This window comes from Podarcis cretensis (assembly GCF_951804945.1).
Source record: "Podarcis cretensis genome assembly, chromosome: 2".
In the NCBI taxonomy this organism is placed as follows: Eukaryota; Metazoa; Chordata; class Lepidosauria; order Squamata; family Lacertidae; genus Podarcis; species Podarcis cretensis.
This window is the reverse complement of record NC_137171.1, coordinates 66,150,804-66,167,366: the sequence shown is the minus strand read 5'-3', so window position 1 is coordinate 66,167,366 and position 16,563 is coordinate 66,150,804. Positions and strand designations below refer to the sequence as shown.

The window sequence follows — 16,563 nt, the reverse complement described above, 5'->3', positions numbered from 1 at the left end:
GTGCTGGCCATTTCGCGGAGCCAGGAGGAGGTGCCTGCTTCACCTGTGGATCTTTTAACTGAATACAAACAGGCTGGAAGTATTTCTGATGTATTGCAGCTGCCGACTTTAAGTGAGACTCAGGCTAAAGAGCTCTATGAGGCACTGCAACCTTATAGCAACACATTTAGCACCAAGCCTGGTAAGACTCACTTGGCTCAACATCATTTTGTTACGGGGGACACTCCCCCCATTTCCTCACGTCCATACCGAGTTGGTGAGGCACATGCGCAGAATATTGAGACTGAATTGAAAGAAATGCTGGAGTTGGGAGTTATAGAACCTAGTAAGAGTGCTTGGGCTTCTCCCATAGTACTGGTTCCAAAACCAGACGGATCTATTCGTTTTTGCATAGACTATCGAAAAATTAACCTCGTTACTGTCCCTGATGTGTTTCCCTTACCTAGAATTGACACCTTGATTGAGAAGTTGGGACGGGCGAGATTCATCACTGTCATGGATTTGACAAAAGGGTATTGGCAAATCCCGCTGTCCCCAGAAGCTTCTGAAAAGTCTGCTTTTGTCACTCATGTAGGCTTGTACCAGTTTAAAGTGCTGCCGTTTGGATTACGAAATGCTCCTGCAGCTTTCCAACGGTTAATCAACTCCTTGATTCATGACCTGAATGAGTTTTGCTGTGCTTATTTGGATGACCTAGCAATTTTTTCTGAATCGTGGCCAGAACACCTTAAGCATGTGCAGAGAGTTTTGGCCCGGTTGCAAGAGGCAAACCTGACTGTTAAAATATCAAAATGCCAGTTTGCCCAAGGGGAAGTGGTGTACCTGGGATTTAGAGTGGGGTCAGGAAACATCAAGACTTTAGAGGCCAAGGTGCAGTGCATTCAAGAATGGCCTCGCCCCATCGTGAAGAAGGATGTGCAGTCTTTTATCGGGTTGGTGAATTATTATAGGCGCTTCGTCAAGCATTTTGCAACTTTAGCTGCTCCGCTCACCAACCTTTGTAAGAAGTCTCTGCCAGTTAGAGTAAATTGGACCGAAGAGTGCCAAAGGGCCTTTGATTTGTTAAAACATGCCCTTATGAGTTCCCAAGTCATGCTGGCCCCAGATCAGAGACGTCCGTTTATAGTGCAAACTGATGCCAGTCAGACTGGACTAGGAGCAGTTTTGCTCCAAGAAGATGAAAAAGGAAATTGGCGTCCCGTGGTTTACTTGAGTAAAAAGTTGATCACTTCTGAACAAAATTATTCAACCATAGAGAAGGAGTGTTTTGCTTTGGTCTGGGCTCTGACCAAACTGCGTCCTTATCTGTGGGGTAACACCTTTGAGGTTCAAACTGACCATTCTCCACTGTGTTGGCTGGAAAGGGTAAAATCATCCAACCAGAAATTGCTTAGGTGGAGTATGGCCCTTCAGGATTTTCAGTTTAAAGTCACTCACATCGCAGGAAAGAGCAACGTTGTTGCTGATACTTTGTCTAGAATGTACCAATCTGTTTCATGAGATATTATTGAGTATTGCCTAAGAACTGTGAAAAATCGGATTAGGGGGGTGCTGCTAGTAATGTATGTTTAAAAGCTGCTGGAGCCCCCTGGACCGGATGATCTACCTCAGTATGTAAATAATTTTCTTTGATGAAATTATGGGACTTCACCCTATAATTTCATCTTAGAGGGGAGGGTGTAGTAAAGTTAGTCTTATTTAGAAAATTATTCTTTGGTCAAGCAAAGGGAGTGAAGCCTTGTGGGAGTTTCATCAGCCACAAGGACCCTGGGAAAGAAGTGTGTATCTTTAAACTCTAGACTAAATGGCTCCTTAGTTGAAAGCTTTATGGGAACCAAGGAAGCCTTGATTTAATGAAAAGATCTAACACCTGAGTTTGAGGGTGTAAACATCCCCCCCACCCCCCAGTGATGCTATCTGTCCTTGAATTGCTTGTGAATGTGTATCTGGCTAATTTCCACGGAAGGGAGGAAACCCTTTGATTTAAAGTTTGGATTCCAAATTGGCCCAGCTGTCAAGGGGTAAATTGATTGACCAGCAAGCCGGTCATTGGTGTATTCAAAAATAATTTGAGTCTTATGATTGGCTTGAAAGTTACGACGCCTAATGCGAATTGTGAATAAAGGATCAGGGAATTGTTTGAGAAATTGCGCTCTCTGCCATTGCTCTGCAATCCGCATAGAGGCCCGGCTCTGATGTCCCATCTTATCAGCCGTCGTTTTGCCTTTTGAAATGGAGATCTTCAAAAGCCTTCAACTTGCAGAGTCCTAAAGGTTTCAACTATCCTATTGTGTGTTAGAGCTTGTGAGTATGTATAGCTAGTTATACTATGCAATGTTCTTATTTTCTTATCTGTAACGTTCAAAAGAGTGCCTGCTATTCTAGCATGTTTTTTATGTTATTTTTAAAATAAACCTTTTAAGAATGAAACTGTTTTAGTTTGTGTGCCTTTCCGGAGGGAATAGCTAAGTCCTAGCCTTACGCTTGGTTACGCTCTACCGTAGAACTTCTGCCTGCAAGTCTGTGGATGCAGCTTGTGGAACAGGGGGACAGCCAGGTTAAATGGGTCACAGCCTTCTCCCTGGGTTGTGGTTCTGGGTCCCCTGGACATAGGGAGTGGTGGCAGCCCTACCGGGTCATGTTTGTTCTGTTTTGGGAAAAGTAATTAGCCCGCCAACCTTGCCCTGGGCGTCCTAGTCTGGCCGGAGAGCAGAGACAGGAGAAGGGAGGGGCAAGTGGTTGGGGGTGAACATTACTACAGGTACAGTTTTATATATAATTTTTTTTAGTTTCCAATCATACAATTATTATCCAAATCTTAACAAATTTTAACAAATTACTCTTTTTGGACTTCCTTCAGTCTCTCTGGTAATCATCCGTAATTTAATACGCATTCCTTTGATTGCATTGCCATTTGTCTTCCCTCCCTTTTCTATTTCTTTTGACAATACCTCTTAAACTTTTACAGTGCTTCTTGAAACCCCACTAGCGTTGTTTGCACATCACATACATTTTTCAGATAATCTACAAATTTTCCCCAATCTTCGATGAACTTTTGATTTCGAACATATCTTATTTTCCCAGTCAATTTATCCAGTTCCGCATAGTCCGTCAATTTCATTCTCCATTCTTGAATCGTCGGTATTTCCTCTTGTTTCCATTTCTGGGCCAGTAAAATTATTGCTGCAGTAACTGCATACTGGGATAATTTACAGTCTTTTCTTCTTATTTCTTTTCCTGTAATCCCTAAAAGAAAAACTTCTGGTTTCTTAACAAAAGTATATTTTAACATCTTTTTCAATTCATTATATATCGCTTCCCAGAAACTCTTCACTTTCTTACATTCCCACCACATATGGTAAAACGTTCCCTCTTTTTCTTTACATTTCCAACACTTATTACATGTTTTATACATTTTTGCAAGTTTTACTGGTGTAATGTACCATCTATAAAACATTTTCATAACATTTTCCTTCAACCCCATGCATGCAGTAAATTTTAAATTTTCCTTCCATAATTTTTCCCAATCTTCAAATTGAATATTATATCCAAAATCTTTGGCCCATTGTATCATTACCGATTTAACCTCTTCATCTTTCGTATACCATTCTAACAATATCTTATACATTTTTGACAAAATATTATATTCATTATTTATTATCTCTGTTTGGAACTTAGAGTCTTTTTCTGCATAGCCACTTTCCTTTATATCTTTTTTAAGCATTTCATTAACCTGAAAATAATGCAACCAATCATACACATAATCTTTAACTTGTTCATATGGTTTTAGTTTCCATTTTCCTCCTTCTTTAGTTATTAGTTCTCCGTAGGTAGCCCATTTCCCTCTCATATTAATTTTCTTTACACACATAACCTCTAACGGAGATAGCCAATGTTGAACTCTTGGTTCCAGAAGATTTTTATACCTGTCCCATACTTTTATTAATGAACTCCTGAGAATGTGGTTCCCAAATCCTTTATGGACTTTCTTCTTGTCGCCCCATAGGTAAGCGTGCCAACCAAATCTGTTATCGAAACCTTCTAGATCCAATAATTCCGTATTTTCTAGTTTAATCCACTCCTTTAACCAGCAAAGACAAGCTGCTTCGTAATATAGTTTCATATCTGGCAGGGCGAAGCCTCCTCTTTCTTTCACATCTGCTAGTAATTTATATTTTATTCTTGGCTTCTTGCCCTGCCAAATATACCTTGCAATCACTCTTTGCCAATCCTTAAAAATCCCTACCCCCTTGATAGTGGGGATAGTCTGAAATAAAAATAACATCTTTGGAAGCACGTTCATCTTTATTGTAGAAATTCTGCCCCAAAAGGACAGTTTCATTCTACCCCACACCTCCAGGTCATTCCTTATTCCTTTCCACACCTGTACATAATTATTCTGGAACAGGTCGATATTTTTAGGAGTTAACCAAATTCCTAAGTATTTTACTTTCTTCACCACCTCTATCTCTGTCTGTTGTTGCATTATTTCTATCGTATTTCTGCTCTAAAATCTGATTCTTGCTTAGATGCTCTCCTATCTGTTGGTGTCCCCCCTTCCAACCCCTTCTTTTGTTGATGTGCCATTTCCAAAAAATATCCTTTAATACTTCCCCGCCTATTCAAATCACAGCAATATACCCAATTTACAAATTTAAATTCAGAGAAATAACAAAAATATAAAATCAGAATCTTTTTGCAAATACAAGTATCTTATAAATCCAAAAATAAAGGTTAAACAAAGCTACTTAATCCCCCTATAATTTGGGGAAAATAAAGGGCTGGCCACAACCACATCCACAGTTGAAGGATGAAAACAATCTTCTTGCCCCCAATTGGGCTAATCCTTAATTGGATTCTTCCTTTTATACTTGCATCAATTGTAATCCAAATGGAATATTATAATGAATCCAAATAAAGTTTAAATCCCATAAAGTCCAAATAAAGTTTAAGTCCAAAAAGAATAAAGTTTAAATCCAAGCAAAATTTAGGTCCGATAAAATTGAAATCCAAAAAACCAAAATTTGTTAAAATAGATGGGGAACTTAATTCCAAATTCAAATTATGTTGTAATCCAGTTGAAATTAAATAATCCTTCCACGATATCAATAGGAAGAGCCAGTTGAGAATTAATTAATGTCTAAATTTCTTTTAATCACCCAAAAGGTTGATAATATAATGATAATAAATGTCTGCAGTTGACAACCAAAAAGATCCAGGAAAAAAGATCCACAAAAAAGGCAGTGTGGAGCAGGAGAGGAGCCAAGGTCACTTCAGAAAATTTTTCCACTGACTTAAAAAGGAGGACAGAAAAACAAGTTGTACTGACTTATTCCGTCCACTAGGGAGTCGATAGCCAAATTTAAGAAGAAATATAAATTAATAAACCCAAATGACCAATTTCTGGCTATTACTTTGGTGTCCAGATTTTAAATCCAATTAATAAAAAAAAAAAAGAGAAAGAGAAAAAACAAAGGGGTATATTAAATCCTGCACGTTGCAACTGTAGCCTTTTCAGATTGCGCTTCTCTATTATTGACAATGGAGTCAGAGATCGCCTAGTTCTCTTTCCTTTGTGTTTAAAAACGAAGGTGGAAAGACAAAGAACTTCGCTCTTTAAGTGTCCTCCGTTCCATCAAAGATCTCTATTCGCCACCATAATTACATTCTGTTCCCCCTTATAGTCCAATTACTTTTTTCAGTTCTTTAAATTCCCAAAAAGTTACTTTTAACTTCTTTATTTTGTTTCTAAAAGTTACGGGGGAAACGGAAACAATAGCCACTAGTGGCAACTTACTCTCGTTTTCCAGCTCTGCATAAATCGCTGCGTCAAAGCTGATTCCAGATGACAGCTAAACTCAAAAAAGAAATCCTTATTAATCCGGAGCCTTCCTTAGTTCCACATCTTGCAATTTATACTTTAAATTGGGTCCAAATTTCTTAGTTTTGAGAGCGGAGCGCTGTTCTTCGCAAGCTTGGGGCTTCGCTATTCGGATGCAGCAATGGCTTCCCGATAGCCCGCTAACCCGTTCCGCCGTACTCTTCACCCTTTTAGGGGTTACCTGACGGCCGGACGGGCAATTTTAGGGCACTGCCGAGAACCTGATGCCCTGGACACCCTCCAGAGGCTTTAATTTTTTAAAAAATATATATTTATTAAGGTTTTACAGAACAAAAAAGGTTACATAATATATGACACACGAAATAAGAATAATAAAAAAGGAAAATGAAATAAGAAAAATACAAAAATACAAGGAAAAAATTTCAATACAAAAGAAGAGAGAAAAAACACTTAAAAACAAATCCATCGTTTCATACCTTATACTTCCTTTACTTATTTCCCTGACTCCCTCACACCTCCCTTTTCTGTATTCCAATTCACATTATTTAGTTCAGCAAATCCTTTCCCTCTTTGTTTTGATCTTAATCCAATATCTTAACACATTATAACTTTATATTTTCATCTGTTATCAATCTATTTTTACAGATTCATTTTAACCTTGTTGCTAAAACCGCTTCGTTTCAATCCAACATCATTTTAACTTTCATTAATTTTACAATATTTCTGCAAATAATCTTTAAATTTCTTCCAGTCTTCTTCCACTGACTCTTCTCCCTGGTCCCGGATTCTGCCAGTCATTTCCGCCAACTCCATATAGTCTATTACTTTCATCTGCCATTCTTCCAGAGTGGGTAGATCTTGTGTCTTCCAATACTTTGCGATAAGTATTCTTGCTGCTGTTGTGGCGTACATAAAGAAAGTTCTATCCTTTTTTGACACCAATTGGCTGACCATGCCCAGAAGAAAGGCCTCTGGTTTCTTCAGAAAGGTATACTTAAATACCTTTTTCATTTCATTATATATCATTTCCCAGAAAGCCTTAATCCTTGGGCATGTCCACCAAAGGTGAAGAAATGTACCTTCATTTTCTTTACATTTCCAACACTTATCGGGCAGATGATATATTTTTGCAAGCTTGACTGGTGTCATGTACCACCTGTATATCATTTTCATAATATTCTCTCTTAAGGCACTACATGCCGTGAACTTCATACCTGTGGTCCATAACTGTTCCCAGTCAGCAAACATAATGTTATGTCCAACATCTTGTGCCCATTTAATCATAGCAGATTTAACCGTTTCATCTTGAGTGTTCCATCTCAACAGCAAGTTATACATTCTTGATAATACCTTAGTTTTAGGGTCTAAAAGTTCTGTTTCCAATTTTGATTTTTCCACCTGGAAGCCGATTTTTCTGTCCAAATTATAAGCCTCGATTTTTTGATAATAATGAAGCCAATCTCGCACTTTGTCTCTTAATTTCTCAAAACTCTACAGTTTCAATTTGTCACCTTCCTGTTCCAAAATCTCCCAATACTTCGGCCATTTGGCCTCCATATTGAGCTTTTTCAGAGCCTTCGCTTCCATCGGTGATAACCACCTTGGGGTTTTACTTTCAAGTAAGTCTTTATACCTTATCCAGACGCACCCTCCAGAGGCTTTAATAGGGGGCTATTGCGCCCTGTAGCACCCCTTTTCCATCCGAAATAGCTGGGATTCCTCGCTCCGAAAAATCCCTCGCTTGCGGCAAGATCACGCGCCACCGGAAGTCCTCTTCAGTGGTACAGTTTTAAAGTTGATAGGGAAAGGTGCCGAATTCCAAAAGCAGAGAATTCAGTCCATAGCTACAAAGGAATTTTGGGATGCGCTCAGAGTGCGCTCCTGATGCTTCCTTTTGAATTCACTGCATTATTTTTCTTTATTCATTTTTATATACCACTTATATCCCAAAATATAACTGGTGTACAACTACAAAATCAATACAGAATTAAAATACACAGTAACCGTTCCTTTGGGGCGTGCAGGCCTGGATTTGGGCAGGGAGAGCAAGATAGCTTTCCATTATTTTCATTTATTTCATAAAATGTATCTAATGCTCGATTGTATATATATTTAAAAACCTCAAAGAGATTTACAAACAGAATAAAACAATAACATGTACTAAATGGAGGTGCCAGGGAATCCCCACATACAACACATTACAGTAATCCAGTCTTGAACTATGCAATGCATAAACTACTATGGCCAAGTTTCCCAGTTCAGGAATGGTCATGGCTATTGTACCATTTTCAGTTGGTAAAAGGCACTTCTAGCCACTGAGGCTACCTCCAATGATCCAACTACCTTCTGGAGTTGGATCCAGAAGCTCCCCCCCAAAAAAAAACTGTGAAGCTGCTCTTTCAGGGGCATTGCAACCCCATCCAGGGTAGGTAGGCAGTTGACCAATTTCTTGGATGGAGAAACGATTACCCACAGTGCCTTTCCAGGATTCAAGCTCAGCTTGTTTTTCTCAGAAACTGTACATTCTGTTCACATTAAGATGCTGTGGAGAGATAGAGCAGCTTGTCATTTGCATTCTGAGGGCACCTCCCTGCAAGATTCCTAATAACCACTCCCAGTGTCTTCTTATAGATATTGAATAACAGTGGAGATTAGTTCAAGCCCTGTAGTCACCCATTTAATTATGGTGTGTGTGTGTGTGGGGGGTGATTGATGAAATGGAAGCTAAACTAAACTAGGGTGTCACTTTCACCGGTCAATAGAATTGGTGTTAAAGTCCACTGCTTATTCCAGCAGATCAATGCTAATAATTTCTCATCAACATTTCAGAACAATCCTGTGACACACCACCCCAGTCTCTACAGCAGTGTGAGATTCCAGGGGTCCAGGCACTTAACCCAGGGCCTGAGTTTCCTTAGGAACTGTGGCACCATGGGGATTGTGGTATCTTTATAATATATGGTATATTTGCACATATATACATACCTGAGCCTACATTGGGAGGTAAAAAACATTACCCTCCAAGCAGGTTCCGTTTCTTCCATGGCTGCTGCTTGGATTCAAACTGTCATCCCACATTGCTCTGATTCCCCTTTCTACAGCTTGGAAACTCCCTGCAAAGCACAACCGTTTTTCCTTTAGCTTACCGTATTTTTTGCTCCATAAGACACACTTTTTTCCTCCTAAAAAGTAAGGTCTGTGCGTCTTAGGGAGCGAGTGTGTGGTCCCTGGAGCTGAATTGCCCGGGGCGAAAAGCAAATCGTACCTTTTTTTTTTTTTTTAGAAAGAGGGAAGGGGGTGTTGAAACGAAGCCGCTGAGCAGCTGATCGGCAGGGAGCTAAGGGACTCTAGCGAGAAAGGAGGCTGCCTGGGAGTGGGGAGGTAAAGACAGCAAACTTGCAAGGAGAGGAGACAGGAATACAGTGGTACCTCTGGTTACGTATTTAATTCATTCCGGAGGTCTGTTCTTAACCTGAAACTGTTCTTAACCTGAAGCACCACTTTAGCTAATGGGGCCTCCTGCTGCTGCCGTGCCGCCAGAGCATGATTTCTGTTCTCATCCTGTAGCAAAGTTCTTAACCTGAGATACTATTTCTGGGTTAGTGGAGTCTGTAACCTGTAGCGTATGTAACCTGAAGCGTATGTAACCTGAGGTACCACTGTACTAAAACAAGCAATGAGGAAATAAATTAGAAGAAAAGGAGGAGGATAAAACTGTTCCAGCTAAGGAAAAGATGCTAGGGCAAACAAGAGGGAAGGGGGTGTTGAAACGAAGCCACTGATCAGCTGATCAGCAAGCGATCAGGAGAGAGATAAGGGACGCTAGCAATAAAGGAGGCTGCCTGGAAGCGGGGAGGTAAAAGCACATGGATCCTAAGGATTTTTGCATTGGGTCACCCCAAATTAACCATTAAATCACATAGCATGTCCATGCTACAGCCTGCACCCAAAAAAAATGCATCCACTGTTTCGTGGGGTCACAATGGCGCAAAAACGTGGTTACAAAGCATGGATCCACATGGATTCTCAGGATTTTTGCATTGGGCTACCCCAAACTCACCGTCAAATCATATATCATGTCTGTGGCCACAGCATGAACCACAAAAATCATATATCCACTGTTTTGTTCAGAATATTTTTTTTCTTGTTTTGCTCCTCTAAAAACTAGGTGCATCTTATGGTCAGGTGCGTCTTATGGAATGAAAAATACGGTACATTGTTGCCCACAGCAATCGTGAACCTACCCCCTCCCCACTCTGGCACTGTCTTTCTGGCTAACCCAGGGCTCAGAGTGGGGCTCTAGCCATTGCCTTGCACTTTATGGGCCTGGATTAATGATTCATCTTCCAGGTTATCACCAGACTTTGCTTACCTAATAATCAACATGAGCTGCATCCAAACCACAGACTGACTCTCCAACCCTTCATTAATTCTAATTAGGGTGCCTCACACCCTACAAACTCACAACAGTACTCTGCCTACTGATATAACACTCGTCGTTCACGGAAGGAGGTTGAGGGCAAACACCTACAGAGCTTCCAGTCTGTCTTTCCCCAAGGCAAGGAGCAGTAGCTTTTTGGAGAGTGGATGAGCGGGGTGTAAGTTCTGTCTGTTGAATGGTTTCTTTAAATGTAAAGGTTCATCATTGTTCCACTCGATGTGTATGTCTTTAAGGGGCCAGAGCAAGGGCCAGAGCAAGATAACGAGACCCAGCTTTACAGCTGTGAGACATAGCAGGTGCTGCTGAGTTGTACTGATTAAGGTGTGTCAGCATTTGGTTGTAGTATATAAGGAGCAGCACCTAGCTCTCCCATTACCCTGGGGGTTGGGTTGGTGGTTGGGTCTGGTTTGTTGTTAATGTATATATTATGTGTATATATAATGTGTATAAGGAGTTTTTGTTTTTTTTGTAATTAAAACCTTAAGTTATTTTTGAGTCCCTTTCTTTTTAATGCATGATCTCCCCAGCAAGCTCTCTGCAGCGCTACCATACTGCAAATAGCCAACATCTTTGGTTATGGGCCCAGCTGCTGAGTGGATGACTGCATATTTTTGGACTCTGAGAAAGGTTTGAAAACTCCTTCTCCTGTTAGTGTAGTTTTTGTGGGTCTGGAAGATTTCCAGAATGGTTGACCGGGTTCCTGAAGCTGAGAAGGCTCTGGTCTTCCCACAGCTAACAGATGAGAACTATAGTTTATGGTCTTTTCGGGTGGAGGCGCTTTTGACCTCTAGGGAAGTATGGGCCTATGTGACTGATGACCCTCCTGACCCTGTAACTAATGCTTGGTCGAAAGGAGATGCAAAAGCCAGGGCGATAATTAATTTGGCAGTTAGCGACCAGCAAGTAGTCTATATAAGGAATAAGAAAACTGCCAAAGAAATGTGGGACAGTCTTGCAGCAGTGCATGTTAGAAAGGAGTCAGCGTCTGCATTGACGTTTTTCAAGCAGCTGTACCAGACGAAGTTGCAGCCTGGTGGTGATTTGGCAGCACACTTGAGACGTCTGGAGGCAATACGTGGTGAATTAATTCGAAGGGACATGGACATACCTGATATTCAGTATGTTTTTATCATTCTTTGTTCCCTTAATGAGGACTTTGATGGTATAGCTAGCCAGATATCTGCCGTCCCACCAGCGCAATTAACTGTGGAAGGGGTGACGGCAAGATTAATGGGCGAGTTGGATAGAAGGGAGGCTTGTGCCATAAGCACTCCTATTTCCAGAAGTAATGAGGAACACCATATGCAACCTTTTGGTGATGCGACTGCATTTAAAGCTGCAAAGCGTTGTTGGTTCTGCAATAAGCAAGGACATTTTGCAAAGGACTGCAGATCCAAAAGAAAGCAAAGTACTCCTAAGCCTGTTTCTGCTCGTCAGTCACGGTTGTCATCTCAGCAGCCAACATCGCACCGTAAAGACAGAAATGAGCCGCGAGCTTTTCATGCTCGGACTGCAGATCATAAAAGAATTAAAGGTTCCAAGTGGAATTCTTTTATTGTGGACTCAGGAGCTTCTCACCACGTTTGCAACAATCGAAGCTTGTTTATTTCTTTCGAAGAGGAAATTGGTAATGTACATTTAGCCAATTCACAAGTCTTGCAGTCACTTGGCAGAGGTACTGTTAAACTTGACTCTTTAAATATTACAATAGCGAACTGCATTTACTGCCCATCAGTGGACAATTTATTATCAGTAAGGTGTTTTGCTCGTCAAGGCATAAGTGTGCGTTTCTTAAATTCAATGTGTGAGTTTTTTGAGGGGAACAAACGTCTATTGTATGCCCGGGACTCTGATGGTTTATATAGACTGTATTTTCGCACCTACTCCCAATCGCCTATAAATTGCAGAGCAGCACAGTCAAGCCAGGGGTTGAGGAATGTAAGGCCACATTCTGGGTGTGTCCATGAGGCGCACAGAATTCTGGGACACTTGAATTTTGCTGATGTAATTAAGACAAAGAATATTGTTAATGGCCTCAACTTATAACCATGTAAATTCTTTATGCAATGTCTATCTTGTTGCAAGAATAAGATTAAGGTTGCACGCAAGGGTAGGTGCTCAGATAGGAAAGTAACTGAGCCATTTGAGCGTGTACATTGTGACTTAGTTGGGCCACTCCCGCCATCATTAGGAGGTTCTAAGTACTGGCTCACTCTCATAGACCAGTATAGTAGATATTGTTGGACTTACGCAATAGCTGAGAAGTCCCAAGCATTTGAGAAGTATAAAGTTTTTTGCAACTGGGTAAAAACACACTTTAACAAACCTATTAAGAACCTGTTTTCTGACCGGGGCGGAGAATTTGTTTCTGAGGATTTTGAGAAATTCCTGGAAGCGCAGGGGACTACTCATGAGTTATCTTGCCCCCGAAGTCCCTGGCAAAATGGGCTTGTTGAAGTTGTGCAGCGTGACTTACAGGCAGGGGTTAAAACGTATCTGCACGATGCTAATCTGCCCAAAGACTTTTGGGCTGAAGCGCTTAATGCTTTTTGTTATGTTAGAAATCGCAGTTATCATTCTGGTTTAGATGTCACCTCCTATGAGAAGCTGTTTAAAAAACGCCCTAATCTGAAATACCTACGCATTTGGGGTTCAGATGTAATTATGCATTATCCCGCTAAGCAAAAATTGGGTGAGCGTAGTGTTCAGGGAAAATTAATGGGCTACCAGCAGGGGGTGTACAGAATTTACATACCAGCAACCGGCAAATTTCATATTACCAGAAGCATGATACAAACTGTAAATTGGAATGGAGTTGCTGTTTTCCAGGATGCTGATGGTATAGATAGTACTGAGGAAGAAGAGGAAGAAGCAGAAGCAGCAGCAGGAAATGGTGCTTCTGAATTAATGGAAAAAGACAAAAAGCCTGTTGAATCTGATAATTTGTTTGATGATTTAAAGTCACAGGAACCCGAGGGGAAGTTAGATTCTCTTGATTTTTCTGACCGTGAGCTTAGCCTACAGGCACCTCTTCAGTCTGACAATGATGATTTACAACCTGAAACTAGTAGTTCACTTAGTCCCATTAAGTCTGAGGAGTCTGACTCTCCTTCTGGACTGAGACGTTCAGATAGAAAGAGGCAGAAGCCACAACGTTTTGCAAATGAACATTTTAATACTGTGTATGCCAATAAGGCGGTTTTTGAGCCAAAAAGCTACAATGATGTTCAGAATTTACCTAAGCACCAAGCTGTAAATTGGTATAAAGCTATGAACTCCGAGATAGCTTCTTTAAAAGAGCATAACACTTGGTCTCTTGTACCACAAACCCCAGATATGAGACTTATTGATTCAAAATGGGTTTATAGAGTTAAAATGAATGACAAAAATGAAGTTGTAAGGTACAAGGCAAGATTAGTTGCTAGAGGTTTTCAACAAATTCCAGGTGAAGATTATGATTTGTGTTATTCACCAAGTGTAAAATATGAAACAGTTAAGCTCTTGTTAAAAGATGCATCACAACGTGGACATTCTGTTTATCACCTAGATATAAAAACTGCATATTTGTTTGCAGATTTAAAAGAACAAATTTTTATGCATGTCCCTGAAGGCATAGACGCCGCTGAAGGTTTGGTATGCAAATTAAATAAATCCCTTTATGGTCTGCACCAAAGTGGAAGGAATTGGCACCAAACTTTAGCAAAAGAATTGCTGGATATTGGTTTTTCACAAGGAAAGGCAGACAATTGCGTGTTTATAAAGGAAAGGGCAAACTCTGTAACAAAGATGTGTGTGTATGTAGATGACGTGTTAATTTCTACAAAAACTAAACAGGAATATGAAGAGGTAGTTTCACAGTTACAGAAGAAATTTGATGTGGTGGAATTAGGCATAGCTAAAAATTACTTATCCATGCAAATTGAGAAAGGCAAAAATGGATCTTTTCTGGTTCATCAAACTGCAAAAATTGATGATCTTGTTGAAATGCTACGTTTAGAAAATGCAAATGGGAAGGAAACGCCTATGGTGTGTGGTTTCACCTTTACAGGTGAAGATAAGCCATTCCCTAACAAAACTTTGTATCGTTCTGCTATAGGCAAGCTAAATTTCATTCAAAGAATCTCAAGACCAGATATAACTTATGCTTTTCACTTTCTGGCAAAATTTGTGGAAAAGCCTACTACACAATGTTTCTCTGCTCTTAAGAGAGTGGTAATGTACCTTAAACATACCAAACATTATAGGTTGCAGTTTACAACAAGTATTGACAAAGGTTTTGAAATTTTCTGCGAAGCATCTCATGCAGTGGAACAAAATAATTGCAGGGGTGTGTGTGGTATGGTGTTTTGTTATAATTGTTGTCCTTTTGAATGGAAGTCCCAGACACAAACCATTATTTGTCTCTCCACAACAGAGAGTGAATTATGTGCATGCGTTCAGGCCACTCGTGATGTAGAATGGTATCTGCAAGTATTTGCAGACCTACAGATGCAAGTAACGCTACCAGTAAAAGTTTACCTTGATTCCCAGAGCAGACTCGCTATCCTGTGTTCAGAGACCAATACGCAGCACACTAGAGTCCTAAGATTACGTTTGCAGTTTGTAAAGAAACTAATTGCTGACGAAATGATTGTATTTGAATATGTCCCAGGTGATAATCAAATTGCGGACATTTTTACAAAAGCACTTCCAAAGGTTACACATGAAAAACATGTACAAAGTATGCTTTATGTTTTTGTTCCACAATGATGAACCGGAGGGGAAATGCTGAATGGTTTCTTTAAATGTAAAGGTTCATCATTGTTCCACTCGATGTGTATGTCTTTAAGGGGCCAGAGCAAGGGCCAGAGCAAGATAACGAGACCCAGCTTTACAGCTGTGAAACATAGCAGGTGCTGCTGAGTTGTACTGATTAAGGTGTGTCAGCATTTGGTTGTAGTATATAAGGAGCAGCACCTAGCTCTCCCATTACCCTGGGGGTTGGGTTGGTGGTTGGGTCTGGTTTGTTGTTAATGTATTTAGTGTATAAGGAGTTTTTGGTTTTTTTTGTAATTAAAACCTTAAGTTATTTTTGAGTCCCTTTCTCTTTAATGCATGATCTCCCCAGCAAGCTCTCTGCAGCGCTACCATACTGCAAATAGCCAACACTGTCAACCTTTCCAAGGTTTTATATAACTCCTGTCAGAGCTGCCTCTAGGTCCCAGCTCACAGAGGACCAACGCTAGGCTGTAGTAATGTACAAAAGTCTTTATTGAAGTTCAGTTTCCATTTCAAAGCCACAGCATGCAGCCCTATGTCTTAAACCCTAGATCGGCGAAGTCCCGTCTGAGTCTCCTCCCCTATGACACCAGTTTAAGATCCTAGCCCTGCTCCACCTTTTACGCTGCTCTCTCCTCCTCTGGGTCCTCCTGCCCGCTGGGGCATTGCCCTTTCTGGACTCTTCCGACACTGAGTCGCTTAGCTCCTCCCCCTCCCTCCGGCGGGCTTTAGGACCCGGTTCCCAATCCTCATTCTCTGCTGTCCCGCGCTCCTGTACATTTGAACTTGCCTCTCGCACCAGCCCAGTGACCTTTCTCCTAACCGTTACAGTACTTCGGTCACTGCTTCCCTCTTCCAGGACACTGGCCGGATCTGACCTCTCCTCCGTTGTCCGACTTTCTGATGGAGGCGTGGTCAGCCCTGCCTTATCTTCTCTCCCTGGTGGGGAATGCACTGGCCCCGATCCTTGGGACTCTTCCCCCCCACTCTGCTCTGGTGGGGAAGCTGGTCCTGATTGATTTCCAGCTACTGCTCTGGGAGTCCCTGCTGCCCCCTTGCTCCTGGGGCATTCCCCTTGGGAACCCCCTACCCCTGGCCACTGGCGCCCCCTTCTGTGAATCTTCCGATTCGCTGGAGAGGCTCATGGAATCCCTCGGTCCACTGTCCTCTTCTCCTACGCTCCCCTCGGATTCTTCCCCTTCGCTCTCCATCTCCTCTCTTCCCTGTGCCTCTGCTCCTGAGCCCCTGACATCCATCCCCCCTCGAAGCCCCCCCTTCCCCCCTCCCCCTCTTCTGGCGTGGGTTTTGGGTGCTCCAGTGTTGTGGGGGTGAGTGCAGGATACAGTTCTTCCCCCGCGGTGTGCCTCCAGCCAGTTAGATCCGGCCAGTCCTCAACGGGCTCGTCGACGTCGATCTCCCCAGCTTCCATCTCTCTGCCGGTGTGTTCGAACCCCGGATCCTCCCCCAACACGTCCATGACTCCCTCTCCCCCTGTCGCCTGGGGTGACGCTGTGTGCGCGGG

The 16,563-nt window shown here is 41.6% G+C and overlaps 1 protein-coding gene across 4 annotated transcripts in view; it reads left to right on the top strand.

Annotated features, from left to right (window-relative positions):
• FAXDC2 (fatty acid hydroxylase domain containing 2) overlaps window positions 1-16,563 on the top strand; it is a 46,883-nt gene that overhangs the window by 13,877 nt on the left and 16,443 nt on the right. Inside the window, exon 1 of one of the 4 annotated variants that reach the window (XM_079968302.1) lies at window positions 10,287-10,440. The exons of the other annotated variants lie outside the window; for them this stretch is intronic. The gene's annotated coding sequence lies outside the window, so the exon portion shown is untranslated. Of the gene's footprint in view, window positions 1-10,286; window positions 10,441-16,563 lie in introns of those variants that run through there. 4 annotated transcript variants of the gene reach the window in all.